General features: G+C 37.8%; 1 protein-coding gene across 9 annotated transcripts in view; it reads right to left on the bottom strand.

Annotated features, from left to right (window-relative positions):
* Window positions 1–18,182, bottom strand: part of FRMD6 (FERM domain containing 6) — a 314,363-nt gene that overhangs the window by 169,417 nt on the left and 126,764 nt on the right. The window lies entirely within an intron of this gene.

Here is an 18,182-nt window from a genome sequence, read left to right as displayed (position 1 = left end):
CTTAAGAGTTTGGAGAAATTCATGGGAGGACAACTCAGGGCAGGATATGGAAAGGACCTTATCCTAGGACACTTGATGCCTAAAGAAAAGAGGAATCCATGCAAAGGGGCAGGATTCATTAGAGATCATCTGTCCACTTGGCCATTACATAAAACCTATCAGGGTTGAAAACTCTCCCCATGTTTCTTTTGACATGCTGTGACCAGCCAAATGAATCATACTACATTAATGACTATTACCATTCCAATCTTGTAGTTCACTATATAAATACATAGGACATTGATATGAAAGTTTTTAAGAGTTTATCAGAGAATATTCAAGTAAGTACAGAATTAAACTTAGTTTTATGTTGGATTATGCCCGTTTCTTTGTAGTAAGTGAATTTGTGCTTCCTTACACCTAGATTGTGATATAGAAAACGATGATGCAAAATATAGATCAACACATACTTATTCCATGTCAATAAATGTATTGTAGATTTCTAGTGTCTACTACTATAATTGGAGATGCAAAAGGATTCTAAAACATAATCTTAAGAGCAGAGCTTCAAAATATAAAGACAAAAGACTAACAAGTATCATAAAGGGGAGAGAACAAAAAAATAATAAATTACTATTTACCATGTAAAAACACTAGAAGCCTGAAAATGGCTGTATAAGTCATCCAGTTCTTTCTACCTATAAACATAAACTCACATCTTTAAAACTTCCAGAGGGCATCTGGGTCGCTTAGTCAGTTAAGCATCTGACTCTTGATTTCAGCTTAGGTCACAATCTTAGGGTCATGATCTCAGGGTCATGGGGCGAGGAGCCCCATGTTTGGCTCCTCGCAGGAAATGGAGCCTGCTTATGATTTTCTCTCCTCCCCCGCCCCCACCTCTAGAAAATAAAGAAAGAAAAGAAAGAAAAAAACTTCCAGAAAAGGTGTTTCATCACTTTGTGTAGCCTCTTTATACGTGCAGGCTCTGGAAGTGGTTGAGCAGATGGCAGGAATTAAATGTGCCGGAGGAAAAGGGATATCTTATTTCTTTTTTGCTAGAGAAAGATTAATGAAGGAGATAGAACACATTCAAAGGAAGGTACTTGAGGATACTGAAACTGGAGGATATGGAGAGCAGAAAAGTCAAGATAAAGTGGATAAGGAAAATATCTGAAATGGGCAAAGAAAGCGCAGAGATGTGAAGGAAGCTGGTGGAGGAGAACTGTGAAGGATGCCAAAGAGGACACCAGCATGGTGATGCAAACTCTTCTCTGCCTGCTTCTCTGCCTGCTTCTCTGTCCATCACCAGGGGAGCTGGTTTTCTTCAAAGGAAGGAAGGAAGGCAGGAAGGCAGGAAGGCAGGAAGGCAGGAAGGAAGGAAGGAAGGAAGGAAGGAAGGAAGGAGGAAATAAAAAAAAAAAAAAAAAACAAGTACTTAGACCCCCCACTACCAAATGATTCTGAATGGATTGGTCAGGACTAGAGCCCAAGAGTCCGCACAACAATGTGCAAATGAGTGTTTCTGACACAGTTAGTCCAAGGACTACAGTGAGAGATGCTTGGAAAAGATGACTATTGAAGTCTCACAGAAAAGAGCAAAAATCATGACCTTCACACAGAAAAAGAGGGGAACAAATTATATTTTCCCAGTGGACTTATAGATCTTACTCCTTCCCCAAGTGAGAGTTGGCACATTCTCTAGGATCAGAGAGTAGCTACCAAACTAAGTGAAGTACTACTTGCCATGTCATGTTTACACGCAGCTTTCTCTTATCTAGCAACTTCGTTCATCTCAAACACAGTCAAGCTAAGAAATGGGGAAAAAATGCTTCAGAGTGGACAAAAGTGACTTAAACCTACACATAGTTCTCATAAAACAGCTCCGTGGGGTCATGCTTCGAGCTTATTTATTTTTGTTTCAGAAGTGTCTAAAAACTTGGCTCTTAATTTCTTAGGTCATAGCAGTTAAAATAATAAAATTTGGCAAGGAGAGGTGTAGTGGGAGGGAGGGGGTCAAAGGCTGGGGGTTAGATGCTAGAGGCACAAAAGTAGGTGGAAGCAAGAAATAATAGCTGACAGTGAGACCATCCTGACAGTAAAGAATATGAGAAGTAGACAAAAGAATTCATTTAGAGGAGGGACAAATTTTCCTCAAATGATTAATAATACATAAGAGCCACTGTGTTACTGTATGATATGGCAACCAATATTCATAATGGTGATTTCTAAGTAAAAAAAATGGCTAAATTATGTTTAGTATATTTTGTTGAAAAAGGCATGGAGTTATGACATTTTTGAAGAGTTTCTATTTAAAATGGCTACAGTTTTAGCTCTTGAGAGAGTCAGCTTTTTTTTTTAATATTTTTTTAATTTTTTATTTATTTATGATAGTCACAGAGAGAGAGAGGCAGAGACACAGGCAGAGGGAGAAGCAGGCTCCATGCACCGGGAGCCCGACGTGGGATTCGATCCCGGATCTCCAGGATCGTGCCCTGAGCCAAAGGCAGGCGCTAAACCGTTGCGCTGCCCAGGGATCCCGAGAGAGTCAGCTTTATTATAGTATATTATACACAGTACATATTATATATTCAGTTATTCATTTGCTCACGTATTACCTTCCTTATAACATGATACAAGGTACCATGCAGAGTGCCAGGAGAAAATAATATGGTCCCTTGAAAAGCAAAATGCAAAAGTCTGGAAATGCAAGCATGTTGGTTTAGAGATCTCAATCTGGATTTGGGAGCCACTTACATAGAAATTTCAGCTGAAGCTATGTGAGTACAATGCAGAGAAGGAAACAGGGCAGCTCAGGGTGGAGCCAGGTGATGGCCTCACTCTCCAGGGATAAATAAGGCATTACTAGGACACATGTAAGATGCACTTCAATCCTCATACAACTAGGATGGACTATGAATTGGGAAATTTGGACATTATTATGGATTAAATCTTCTTTGAAATAGAAGTTTTGTCTAATGTTCTGCTTTACTTTCTTGCCCACCAAGGAACCGGTCTAAATGCATAGAATAGAATAAAAAATAAGAGTTGCTCAGAAGACAGGCTTGACTGAGCCTCCATCTGATGAAGCAATTAAGCAAATCTCATGAAGGAGCAAATTTCAACACCAAAGGTTTGACTCTGATCATTAAGGCTCTCACCTATTCATAATGTACAATTCTGCAAAGTAAACTGGTGCTATGAAATGTTTTGACACTTTGAAGAAAAAGAAATATCTTCTGATTATTCGGTGATTGATATGAAAAATAAAGTGAAAAATAAAAAGGCAAAAGGTATAGTCTATTAATATACGCATCTGTTAAGCTGAGCAAACAAAATCTTTCTAAATGTTTACTGTTACAGGGAAGTGGTAATCAAGACAGCGTATGCTGAATTTGCTGTGATGTCCTGTCAAGCCTCCTGCTAAGTCATAGGAGCAACAGAGTTAAACTTTAATTCATTCACCAAATGTATGGAACACCGAATGTAAGGAAGGCCCTTTCATAGCTATGTGGGAGACACAATGGTAAATAATATTCAGCCCTGGAACTGACGAAGCTCCTGAGTAGCTGAGGTACAGACAAATGACTACATCGGAAGGCAGGAGTGATTAGAGGGTGCCTTTGCATATCTCCTGTTTCAACCTTCGAACAAATCATCCAAAGATTTTTGGATATTACATAGGATGTAAACTGAACCCAACATGTAATTAACAGTGATTTCAACAGTTTTATCTTTTCTTTCACATATAGCTACTAGGTATCAGTTGCTTTTTTAACCAGGAGCAGACTACATCAATATCTAAGTAAAGCTAGAAATTATGAATGCTTGGAATGAATCAGTTCCAAAGGCAATTTCTACATGTCCCATAAAAATTAAGGCATATGATTTATACATTACATATAAGATATATATTTATACAAAATATATCTTTATATTTATGTTAATATGTTTATATTTATATAAAAATTATATATAAAGAGTAATATATAAATATTTAATGCAATGAATAGTATATTTATTATAATAATATAATAAATACAATTATATAATAACAAAACAAGTAATTAATTATATATTTATATGTGCTTATACATACAAATACTGCCTGGCACATAATAGACAATCATTGTTTATTTGTCAAATGAATAACAGAATATAAAATTTGGATTAAATTTGCAATCAACTACCTGAGTTGTATATCTATGATGTGCATTAATTGCTATTACTTGAAACTGTTAAATTTATCATATTCTTTAGATAGACATAATCAGTAGAACTCTTTCTTGGAGATGAAATGCTCTCCAACATGTATCTGAAGATCACATGTTTAGCTAGAAAGCCAAGGAGATATTCTTTAGCCAGATGACAGCCATCTGGTGGCCCTTAGGTAAAATGATCCCTAAGTCTTCACATTACTGCCCTTTTAATCAAGAGAGCTATTTGCGAAAAAACACATTGGAGAGATGATCCACATTATGTGGACTATTAGTGTTTCCTAGTGCAGGCCTGGATGCTATTCAAAATATTTTAGACTAGTTTTGATTTATAGATAAGTTGTGAAAACAGTACAGATAGTTCCCACATACCTCATGCCCAGTTCCCCTATTATCAACATCTTGCATTAGTTTGGTATATTTATCACAATTAATGAATGAATATTGATACATTATTATTAACTGAAGTCCATACTTAATTCAGATTTCTTTGTTTTTTTTTTTTTTTCTTTTTCTTTTACCTAATAGTCTCTTTCTGCTCCAGGATCTCATCCTAGATACCACATTATATTTATCTCCTTAGGCTCTCGTTGGTTGGGACAGTTCCTCAGACTTTCCTTCTTTTTAATGACCTTGACAGTCATTTTGTAGAATGCCTTTTTATTGGTTTTGTCTGACATTTTTCCTCATGATTAGACTGTGGTTATGGGTTTTAGCGAAGAACATCACAGATTGGTACCATTTTAATCACATCACATCAAGGATACAGAGTATCAACATGCTATCACTATTGATGATGATTTTGATCTCTTGGTTGAGATAGTGTTTGTAAGGTTTCTCTACAAAGTTACTCTTTTTCATTCTTTTTATACTGTACTCTTTGGAAAGAATTTACTCTGCACAGCCCCCACTTAAGGAATGAGGAGTTATGCTCTACCATCTTGAGGCCAGAGAATTTACATAAACTATATGGAATGTTTTAGCACAGGACATTTGTTTTTTTGTCCCTATTTATTTATTCTATCATTTATTTGTATCAGTATGAACTCATGGATATTAATTTTATATTTGGGGTTATTATCCAAACACTATTTCATTTTGTTTCTCAAATGGTTCCAGCTTCATTGGGAGCTCTTTTCAACTGGCTCCTTTATTCCTTTGACACACTAATCATTGTTTGTTTTTGTTTTTTTGTTTTGATTCATTTCGTTTTGTTTTGTTTTAGTCAGCACTTCTTAACTGGCTTTACAAGATGCTCCAGGTTCATCTTGTATATTTTTGCCCTGTCTTAAAATCATACAATCCTCCAAGGACCCTCTGGTTCCTTTAATTGAAGAATGGTCTTATAAACCAAAATCTGAGCACTACGTGTACTTGCTGTTAATCGGGCTTCAGGGTGCTTATTTTGATGCTTGCGTGGAAGCTTGTCCTCCTCTTCCTGGTGGTCCTCATAGTCCCACTTCTTCCTTTCTGCTGTCTAGATTCACAGCCTGCCCCTCTTCTTGCTGATAAACCTCATTCCATTTCTTCTCTTAGCTATTCATTATCAGCGACTCTTTCAAGGTTAAAGCAGCATTAAAAAGAGTCACCAAGAAAATTATATCCTTCAGAGATTTTTGTGTCTCTTACAACCAGTTAGTAGGTATCACCAAAGAAAATCTGATCCTTTCTTCTACCATTAGTCAGGTATTTCAGTTCAGATGCTTTTGGCTCTAGCATCAGGTATCCACTCCTTAGGGAATGTGACCTTTTTTCTTTACTAACAGAAAACTCAGCTCAAAATAGCTAAAACAATATGGAAATTGTTAGCTAGTTCAGTGATCCAACAATATCAACCAAGATCTTCTGAATTTTCTGCCATGCTTAGTCCTTGTCTTTAGGATAGATACCCACAAGATGCTTGACACAGGTCTAGGTATCCTACCTAGATATATAGATATAGGTATCCTACCTAGATATATAGAGAATCTACTTCTTGACTTTGGAGTATGAATAAAAAAAGCTTTCTAGAAGCCCCCAGCAGACAATTTCTTATGTCTCACAGGCCCAAATTGGGTCGTATCTTCATCTCTAGATCAATCATTGGTAAATCACATGGGATTATCATAATTGGTTTAGACCTAATAGAGCATATCCTTGAGATTTTCTGAGGGATAAATACCTAAGTAAAATCAGGATGCTATCAGCAGAGAAGGAGAATATGACTATTGGGTAGCTTGCCAAAAATGTATGGTAGAGTAGCTAAAGCATTATTATATTCCCTTACAATCCAGATTAAGTTAGATTTCCTTGTGTGGGTGAGTATATATACAAGCACACATACATAAACATACACACTCACACATTTTCAGAATCATTATACTACTTCATAGCATGTCTCATGTCTTAACCTCAGGTTACTGAAAGCACAGCCTGAAAAAGGCTTACATGGAGATAATTTATTTGGGGATTGCTGTCAGGAAACAGAAGTGAGGGACTAGGGGAATGAAACAGGAAAGGAGAAAACCAAAAAAGAATATACTAATGATTTAGCCACTGCTCTGGGCAACTGATGCTTGAACCTGCTGGAATATTTTGAAAAGTCTTATGAAACACAACTCAAAACTGCCTTTCCGTGTGATAAAAATAATTTATTATCCTTAGTCTCCCATTGATTAAAGGTGGCACACCCTCCAGGCTGGATAATTGTGAGCTCTGAGTAGGTTCCCACATTTTAGCATCAGAAAAGCCCCAGAGCAAGAAGCAAGAAGTAGCTATGGGCTAAGGACAGGCACTGTCAAATATCTCTGTGAAGCTAACCAATAGCTGTTTGGAACTTGTTGCCACAGTAGTGGTTGGTAAGAGGTAGGCCTGAGAGGATGTGAAAAAGAGAAGCAATGGCATTTATCTTGATTATAATTATTCATCACTTGTAGGAGTATTCAATATAAGTCTCCCCCACTAGTCTGCAAGCTCTGTAAGGACAAGAATCGTGTGTGTCCACGTAGCTTCTTTCTATCCCTGTCACCTAGCACAATGCCTGGCACATTGTAGGCTTTCACTGAAAGTATAGTGAACAGATGGATGGATATAACAAAATGAAGAAAAAGGTAATCGAATTACCAGACCCATCATTTCAAAAAGTGTCCAATAACAAACTAAAAATCAGCTCAGCCTCCCAGGTATAAGACCAAATCATCTGGGACTCCCTATGGGTTCCTGAGCCCTTTGAGGAGTTGGTTTAGGAATGTGCTGGGTCAGAAGAAAGACACTACAGATGCTAACTATTGCTCGGTTTAAAGAATACCTAAGGGGAGGTGTCCCGTCCTGCCTCATTCCAGTGTGTATTTGATGTGGTTCTGGAGGACCCACAGGAGTTCTCATTCAGACATATTTTCTATGCAGTAACTCTTAGCATCTCTTAGATATCTGGCGGTCAGTTCCTGAGGTTTCCTGAGTCCTCCCTGGATCAGTCTAGTGCAGACCTGGCCCCACCCAATGGGCCATGGAATGCAGTGCATAAAATGACCACCTGCTTTGACTTGAATCCCCAAGGCCTCGGAGAGTACTTGCCAGTTCAGAATGAAGAGCAGAATCAAATGTACTCCATGGCTCACAAGTGGTCACTCCATTGAGTATCACTAGTTGGGGGTGCATCTTTCTTTTCTTCTTATACTTGTGGATTTATTACCCTTTGTCTTTTGAAAATACATGCAAAATTTCCAGGGCAGTGACTGTGTCAACCTCCATTTTTCAATCAACTTTAATACTGTGGATGCTGAATAATAAAGATGACTAACTATTCATTCCCTTCATAAAACATGTTTACCATTAAGGAAAATGTTCTGGATTTCTTTCCCATGTTGATCAGGTAACACAGAATCCCCTGCTTGTATCTTGATGTAATTTGATATGAGAATCTGTCTGATTAAAACCATGTCTCCTTCTTGCAGAGTTAAGGGCATTTATAAGAAAGAATATATTTTAATGTCCATTGTGCAAATGCTATTAAGGCTATTATCCTGAAATGACGTTTCCCATCACTTGGCTGGGATTTGTCTGTTTTTGACAGCTCCTTCCCTTTTAAGATGCCATACAGACTTTTAATTTCAGTAGACCTCCAGAAGTAGGTAAATCTGAGGGTTTTTGTAATTTAGTCTCAGGAATATTTTTAGAAATGAGAAGAGCTTATTCACAACGTATTAGGACCTCTCTCTCTGATTGACTTGTCAATTTACGGGGCCAGGTAAAAAATGTTGGCAGTCTCCTCTATTTGGACTGACATTACCTATGGTAATTGTCTAGCAAAACTGACATCTCTGGACTCCTTTCATCCACTTAGGATTTCCTGCAGGAGCCACTGAGAATCTAGGTCTGGTTTACAAGCATGTCATGTTATACCCCTTGATGACGTCAGGTATAGCCGGTCATTTAAAGCAGTCACACCTGGCATTCAAATATCTGTAGTCTTTCAGGCAATCTAAAGAGCTCCCCAACCCAAGCCAGAGGCTTAAAGTTCTCAGGTGGATACTATTTGACCCATGTATGTTAAGTGCTGTTATCACAAATAATAAACATAAAAATTCATAACAATGAGGCACCTGGGTGGCTCAGCTGGTTTAAGTGTCCAACTCTTGATTTCAGCTCAGGTCATGATCTCAAAGTTTTGGGATCAAGCCCCGTGTCAGGCTCCATGCTCACTAGTGCTGGGGTGGGGGTGGGGTTCTGCTTGAGGTTCTCTCTCTGCTTCTCCCTTTGCAGCCTCCCTCTCTAAAATAAATAAGTAAATCTTTAAAAGTGAGTAACAATAATAATAAACAAATAATCTGACTAAAAATGGGCAGAAGACATAGAGACAGCCAATAGACACATGAAAAGATGCTCAACAGCACTCATCATCAGGGAAATGCAAATTAAAACTACAATGAGATACCAGCTCACACTTGTTGGAATGATTAAAATAAAAAACACAGAAACAGTAAGTGTGGGTGAAGACGCAGAGAAAGGGGATGCCTTGTGCACTATTGGTAGGAATGCAAATTCATGTGAAAAACGATATGGAGGTTCCTCAAAAAATTAAAAATAGAATGACTCTACGATCCAATAATTATATTACTGGGTATTTACCCCAAAATATGAAAATTCTAATTCAAAGGAATAAATGCATCCCTATGTTTATTGCAGCATTATTTACAATATTCAAACTATAGAAGCAGCCCAAGTGTCCATTGATAGATGAATGGATAAAGAAGATGTGGTATATATACACAATGGAATATTATTCAGCCATAAAAAGAATGAAATCTTGCCATTTGTAACAACATGGAGAGAGCTACAGAGTATTATGCTAAGCAAAAAAAATTTGGAGAAAGATAATTATCATGAATATGATCTCACTCATACTGGGAATTTAAGAAACAAAACAAATGAACAAAGAGGGAAGAAAAAGAGAGACAAACCAAGAAACAGACTCTTAACTGTAGAGAACAAACTGATGGTTACCAGAAGGGAGGTGGGGGGGCATGGGTGAAATAGGTGATGGGGATTAAAGAGTACACTTATCATGATGAAAATAATAACATAACATAAAACAATAAAACAACAACAACAATAATAAAGATGGAAAAATAAAACTTTTGGAAGTGATGGCTGTTTATGGCATAGATTGTGGTGATGGTTCCACAGATGTATACTTATCTGCAAACTCACTGTTTCATACATTAATTGTGTAGAGTTTTTTCTATGTCAACCATACCTCTATAAAGTGGTTTTAAAGATCAGTGTAAATTAAATGAGTTGTCATTATTTTATAATTAGGAATTTCCCATAAATAGTCAAACATTTGGCTTCTTTTGAAAAATTGGAGGGCTGGCACCACTGGGCCTTATATTGGCACATGAATGGGGCCCAGTAATGGCTGTCCTTTGGACGGGTGTGGGCACTCCATTTTGCAGACTGTCTAAAGCAGGTATTGATCAGCATCCTGTTCAGTTTAGTTCTCCTGAAAAATCCCTACCTGACCCCTAGAAGTATCAGAGTTTGTGCCTTTTGGTAGGGGATCCAAGTGGCACATGTCACCTATAACTGTTTGCCTAATCCCTAAAAATATTCCACTACTTAAAGCCTTCAAATTTCAAAGGCAAAATGGCTTTGAGATTTACCGTCTGAATCCACCCAAACTGGACACCAATTCTACATCTGCGTGCAGTTCTGGGATGGTAACTTATGGCAGAGAGGAGTCCACGTAGTAAAGACCTGCCTTAACTGGTGGTCACCTTAGCAAAGAATAAGGTTTTTTTCTTTCATGTACAATTTTCACAAAAGCTTATCAACAAGTTGACCCCCATTAAAGGAAATCCAACATAGACAATTCAAAATTTACACAAAATACATTAGTATATGTTCACTCACTTATTATATATATATGTACATATACACACTGTGCACCACTGTGGACTAAGCAATATTCTAGGCACTAACTTGTTTAAACTATGACTTATATGTAATAGCATAAGGATAATCAAATGAAAAAAAGTGGGTCATAGATTCATAAGTATATTAGGATTATGTGTGTGCATGTGCAGTTTCCAATAGTTTCTATAAAGTTAGTGAGTGACAAACGGAGCAAATATTTACACATATACTAAAAATGTATTAGCATATATTTACATGATATGTGTTAATATACTTTGTATTATATGAATTTATTTGTGGAATGTATATATATAAAATATTTATTTGTATATTATGTGTTCATTATAATAAAGATTTTGAAGCCTATTGATTATCTGTATTTAGACACATTTTTCTCTTCTACAATGAACCTATGTATACCTTCAAGTCATTTTTAAAGATTATTTATAAAGATTATCTTTGCTTCAGGAAGAACAGAAGTACCGAGGTTTAAAGAAGTATCTTAAGAATACAACCTTCTGGGTCTGATATTTGTCTGCAGGTCAGTTACCTGTAGCAAACAGAACAAAGTTTTTATTTGGACTGGGCAGGGCAGGGATCTACATACAGGTAATGGGGTAAGCCAGGGATGTACTAGTGCCTGGGATGGACAGAAAATACTACAGATGTTGAAAAAAGTGCACTTTGTAGATAAACCATGATTTCAGACCATTTCAGCAAGGGACAAATGGAAGTTATTCCAATAGAACATTTGAATCCAAGGAGATCTAGCACAGAGGAACGGGGTGTGCCAAATACTATAAGCAGCACGAGGGCCCAGGAAACTGGGAGGGAATTCAAAGCATTCATTATGCACGTTCAATGTGCTAAATACTAAGAATGCAATATTATTATGCATCACAAGGAGGAAACTGAGGCTCAGAGAGGGAAAGGAAACTAGTATTTGGTGAACACTGCCTGCCAAGCACTGTATAGTCACAGACGTAATGAAAACTGACCAAGATCACACAAGGAGAGAGTAAGAGCATTGAAATTCAAATCCAGCTTTTCTGACTTCATACCCAGTTCCCCTAACACTCACTCAACCACCCTGCTTCTACCTCCATATCCTGAAGCTTCATCTCAGGAATGCACTCAAGCTGGGCATCATGGAGTGTCTTCTTTGAAGCTGCTCTTTGATGAGGTAAGTACAGGCAGAGACTCTTAGAACACTTTCCTGAGGGCAGCATCGACACAGAGGCACAAATGCCATCTTCACTGAATGTCAGAGAAGCAGGAGCCACCCACTGTTATACAATATTGGCTGGCTCTGATGGCCAACAATTTACTGAATGAAAAGATGAACTAATAATAGAAGGACATCATTCCTTCTTCCAAAAGAAACGGTATCGGTGAACAGATGAATTTAACATGCAAAAGGGAGGGCACAGGTTGTTCCTTTCTAAATGAACACCTCTGTGTTATCATATAGGTCTCATTATTAGCAGGAATGGCATGAGCACCATTATGGTGATGGTCAGGCCTGTGGACATGTTCTGGCCACAGGGGAGTTGATGTCTAAGGCATAGTCCCTATTTCTAAAAGATTTATATTCTAGCTGTGGAAATATGGCACAGTTAGAAAAAAAAGGAACACAGTGACAAAGGGTTAAGATGCAGAGCATCAGATGAGTCCAGGGAAGGAAACACAGTCTCCTTTGCTGGAAAACACCCTTCCACACCCCAAAACTTGGCTCTATAGGCTGATGGAGGCCTGGAACTGTCCAACCAACTCCTAAATAAGCCTTTGTTGGCCTGGCATGTTATACTATATTGTGATGGTGACAGTAAGCAAGCCTTTCTTGATTAAGTAATGACAGAAACCAAATTCTGCTTTGAGTTATGTTTCTTTATATTCACTTTTTCTTTCAAGTTTTTTTTTTTGGAGGGAGGAGTATCATGCTCTTTATCCATCCATCCATCCATCCATCCATCCATCCACCTATCCATCCTTCTACAAACCCATCAATCCATCTGTCCACCTCTAATATGTCATGGTAGGAATCCAAAGACCTGGGAAGCAGTAACCCTGCCTTCAGAGCATGTTCTGCCAAGGAACAACACTGCACCCACTTCTTTCTGGGTCTGCTTAGCAATCACATCTGGAATATGAATGATAGATTAATTATCATAGGCATGCACTACATCTGGTTCTCAAATGTTAATGTGAATACAAATCACCTGGAGGCCATGTTAAAATGCAGATTCTGATTTTGGTCTGGGGTGGCCAGATTCCACAAGTCTGATGAGCTCCCAGGTCAGGTTGCCGGTCCTCAGACTACATTTTGGTAGGCAAGGTTTTATAGTACGTTAAGATGACCTTGAAGTCTGGACTTTGGAACACCAGAGTTACTCTTCATAAATTTGAGGATAAATATACCAGTACCAAAACCACTTTTTCCCTGATCCAGGGAAACATCTTTACAGAAGTGCTTCAGGCTTCTACTGAGATCTCCCCTATTTTTCCCCATACCTCTCCTCCCAAAAATTAAGAGTTGAGTCCAGTTATTTTCCAATTGCCATGCGCTTCTTCAATTCTCTCAAAGGCAAGCTGTGGCTTCAGAAATCCACTGAGAATTAGAAGCACTTCAGAACAAGGAGAGGGGATCCAGAGCTAATTACCCTAAACCTAGTAGGCTATGTTGCAGATCCACAGAGGCACCTGCAATTAATTCTGATGCCTACAAGCCACGGGGTACCTAGCAGCTTGCGGGTGATTAAGAATGAATTAGTAACCTTTCATTTAAAAGGTCCAAGGAAAAAAACGGGGACAGATGCCAGATATGTTTACATTACTTACAGAGCTCAGCAATCTTGAACATTCTCATTTATTTTCTGGCAATGCCTCTTAAATTTTTCCGTTTTTAAGTGGCACTTGTCCTTTGGTGCCACACAGATACAGCCTTAATGATACTCGTGCAAATAATAAGAATTCCTTTCTTTCTAAGATCCATTAGTCTTTGGGTGTCATTCTTTCAGAGAAGAGAAGACATTGGGAGTGATCTCCACTGTCTGATGTTGGGCACACATATTTCATCTTTTAGTAAAAGATGATTTCACAGCAACACCTCATTAACATTTCTGTGTATCTCAGAATGAATGCCATATGAGACTATTTACAAACTCTGGATTGGTATCCAGTTTCTAGTTCAACTACAGAAGATCCAAGATGTTTATACGGGGCCACACAGAGTGCCAACATCTATCTAATCTCAAGATCTTTGGGAAATAGTCCCACACTCCAAAATGCTTACAGATGTGACTCTTTGTAAGTAAAATACTCTCCTCACAATGTTTGGCATTTTCTTGGCACCATCACAGAATTATTCAGGATGTTATGTTTAATGATGAGGGTAAAAGCAAGCATCACAATAATTAAAAACAAATCACATTTGGGTAGGACACTATAAGGAAGTAAGTTCCCAGGGGATAGAAAAATGGTTCACTTAAGTCACTCCACACTAATACACACTATAGGGCTGTCAGTATACATTGCCAGAAGATGTGTTTGGTTAGGGCACACCAGACTAGGATGTGAATCACAGAATGCCACTCCAAGACAATTACAGAATGTGCATATGATATAAACCAGAAAAGGCTGCATTTTAACCTCTGTGACTCATGCATTACAGCCTGTAGCTTCAAGAGGCAGCTAAGAATCAGAATGACATCAGGCACAGGCTGAACCAACTTGCCACCAAGAGAAGCATGAGCTTCCCAGTCCAGACCCTGATGTGCCCGAGTGTCCTATGTTACCTTAGACAGAATTATCTAACCTGTCAGTGGTGGGTACCCTGGGGACAGCAGGGTTTGTGCCTTTTTTTCTGGCATCAATATTTAGACTTCTCCATAACATTAGAGTCACAACTTACTTTCCTGGAATGAAATTTTGAAACAAATTGACAGCCGAACATGCTGGAATTTCTACATGCCAACAGGTTTGTTTCCATAATAGAACACTCAAAAGTTTGTACATCTCTCAATTTTCATGGTGAGACAGCTTCTCAGACCTCTATAATAAAGACCTCTTTATTATAATGAACACATAATAGAGAATACTCATCTATTACCTGAGCTGCCAATTTGAAATCTGCCTTTAAAGTGGTGTTATAATATTTTTTTGCTACTATTTGCTTTTGAATACTCTGTTACCTGGGTTTCTCAATATTAGTTTCCTGGGAAGATACTAACTCTATTAATGCATCCTTTTTTTAAAGAAAATTATTTATATATTTGACAGAGAGAGAGAGCAAAAGCAGGGGGCAGAGGGAGAAGAGGGCTCCCCGCTGAGCAGGGAGCCCGGGTAGGGCTCGATCCAGGACCCCAGGGATCATGACCAGAGCTGAAGCCAGATGCTTAACCAATTGAGCCACCCAGGCACTTTAATCATGCCTCCTTATGACAAGAGTCTTTAATGGTATCAGAAGTGTTTAGAGCCCAAACACAACCTGAGAAGGCCACCATCAAGCAGTGTGCTTATGCTCTACATGCACACGATTGCTGTCATATTTATTCAATTACAGTGAAGATGATTTATGGTAGACAATTGTCTAAATGGTTGCCTAACACTCACCTCATCTTAGTGTCATAGCACCCCAATTTATTGGAGGGTAAATTATTTCCTCCCCATTAGATAGAGTCTGTTACAGGACTCTCAAACTAGAGTCAGGCATCTAATGGTTCCCGCAGAGCGAACTTCAGGAGTTGTGCAAGAACTCCAAGAAAGGTGGTTTTCTCTTTCCCAGTACACATGATTTTGGAGAGAACTCTTCACTTTAAAATTGAAAGTGCTGAGGTTGCCATGTGGAGGCCAGGCACAGGGCAAACCAGAAGAAGGAGGGAAAAAAAATAAGCACTCCTGGCCTACTAAGAGCCCTGCAGCAAACTATGCTCAGAAACAGACCTATCCCTGGATTTTTTTTTTCTTTCAGAACCAATCATTTATTTTTTTGGCTTAAGATAATTTGGGTCAGGAATTCTACCCCTTGTTACAGAAATCCAAATTTGCCAGATTTGCCTACCAGGTATTTCAAACTGTTCATCATTTTGTCATTTGCCATTTATAATGAAATTCCAATGGGCTATCTCAGGGAAGACAAAAGTAGAGTGATCATTTTTTTTTTTTTTTAGAGTGATCATTTTGAATTTAAATATAATTCCTAGCTTTTGTTTTTTCACAACTTTTTTCCTTTTCTTTCTATCATCAAATGTTTTTGTCTGAATGAAGATGCAACAAATAAGCACTACCATGGGCTGATGGGGTTTTCACTGCTTTATTTTCTGTGTCTGAGCATACTTCAGATACTGCCAGTGATAAATCATAGATTATTTGTCAATTTGATAAGTAAACAATTGAGGGTTGGCTGCATTAGTTTTTAATGTCACATTGCTACTACTACTGCTAGTACTACTACTACAACTACTACCGGCTAGCACTTTGTCAATGCTTTCTGTATAGGGAAAACCCTGCAAAACACTTGACAGCAACAAGCTCATTTTACCCTTAAACCTGTCTGGTAGCCAGTGTTGTGCTGGTAAACCAGCTGTGGGAATAAGAAGGGAACCATAATTTACAGAGCTCACCAATTTCTGGCATATAAATACTCCCACCATGGCTGATTTTAAGCAGCCAATGGTTTAAACACTGGCTGGGAAAATTCTTGCATATTTAACAATCAGCCTTTGGGGTCCAGTCTAATAGACTCCAGCAAATCCCTGGGGGAATCTGAATCATGGAGAGACAACACAGCTTACTCAGATCCAGCAGTGTGTAAACCCAGATTTGTCCCCCTCCAGAGCTCACATTCCCAATCTCTGTGTTCCTTTCTAACCATGGGGTGGGTTTTCATCATTCATTTGAGAAAAGCATATTGGAGTGCAAAGGCTATTGGAAATACTTTGAAATACACAAGTATAGGTATTTCAAATAGCCTTTGCATTCAGATAAATTAGTGGGAATATTTAAAGATACTTGCATTTTCTATATTTTATGGGTAAAGAGCAAGAATTTATATGAAATATGATACTTGTATCAACCTTTTTAATAGTTACACAATTCTTCTGCTACAGAACGTTTTGAAGATAATCTAGGTCTAGTCTGTCTGGGAATGTTAATGAAAAATGAAGAAATGAGTTAAAAAGAATGGAGCACCAATTAAGGGTGGTCTATCAACATGTTTCAGCTCTGAAACTTGTCCTAATTCAAGTGTTGCCATGTTTTTTAAGAAGCAAGCCTTTCCAGAAGTTTCCAGGAAATTTATGTGTGGATTTTGAGCCCATGAAAAATACTGACTTATAACCATGGATTTAAAATCATTGTGAGTGTGTGCACCAAATATTCCCAAATTGTGGAAAATGAAGTAAATTACAACTGATAAGATGTTATTCACAGTAATTTCCTTTCATTACCCATGCAGGCTTGACTACAAAGTCTTTCTTGGCTCACCAGTAAAGGATTTTGCATATGTTGTTTATTATTTCAATCTAAGCCTGAGAGCCGCAACAAAGTAAAATTGATAACAATTGTAAACAGTAGATAATAGACAACTTTGCACAGCAGAGCTATCAGAGTTCAATAGGTAGCAGGCATGACAACACTGTGAAAAATTCAAGGCTCCATATTAATGTGAGTAATTGCTATTGAATAAAAAAATGTTCAAAGGTAAAATTTCTCAGTAGTCCAATTTACATGTGTTATTTTCAAGCTATATATCTATAACAAAGTAGAAACTTCTTTAGCTAAATACATATAATAGAAAAGCTGATCGCAAATGTGGTTCCAGAAACTACATATTTTGTATCTCAAGCAGTATCATTTTAGTTTTTAAGAAACTTCACCTCTCTATCCCCTGCCAAAAATATCAAGGAAAAGATCTCCATAGGGAGTAGGGTAGAATTATTTATGTGAATATTTATATAAATTTTTGACTAAAAAAAAAAAACCAAAAACCTCCTATTGGGATACCAGGGTGGCTCAGTAGTTGAGCATCTGCCTTAGGCCCAGGGCGTGATCCTGGAGGCCCAGGATCGAGTCCCACGTTGGGCTTCTTGCATGGAGTCTGCTTCTCCTTCTGCCTGTGTCTCTGCCTCTCTCTCTCTGTGTCTCTCATGACTAAATAAATAAAATCTTCAAAATTAAAAATTTTTTTAAAACCTTAAAAAAACCTCCTACCATTAAGAAGTTATTGTTCACTTTATTTAGGTAGGAAAATCCTACTGAGATTAGATTTTTAAAATAGTTATTACCTGTTGATGTTATGTAATAAAATATTTATGGATGAAATAATATGGGGTCTGAGATTTGCTTCAAACTATCTGGAAGGGAAAAGGGGGGCAGAGGACATAGATAAAATGAGATTTGGCCATGTGCTGATAATAGTTGAATCTGTGCTGATAGGTACATGGAGTCTGTTTAATAGTTGAAGAATTTTTATATGTTTGAAGCTTTCCATAATAAAAATCTAAGAAAACTCACCTCACATCAATATTTTTAAAATTGCAGAACATTTTTAGGGCTGAATAAAAGAATAAGCGGAAAATTAATTGCCAATACACCTTA

The sequence above is a fragment of the Vulpes vulpes genome, chromosome 6, assembly GCF_048418805.1.
Source record: "Vulpes vulpes isolate BD-2025 chromosome 6, VulVul3, whole genome shotgun sequence".
NCBI lineage: Eukaryota > Metazoa > Chordata > Mammalia > Carnivora > Canidae > Vulpes > Vulpes vulpes.
This window is presented reverse-complemented; position numbering and strand designations above follow the sequence as displayed.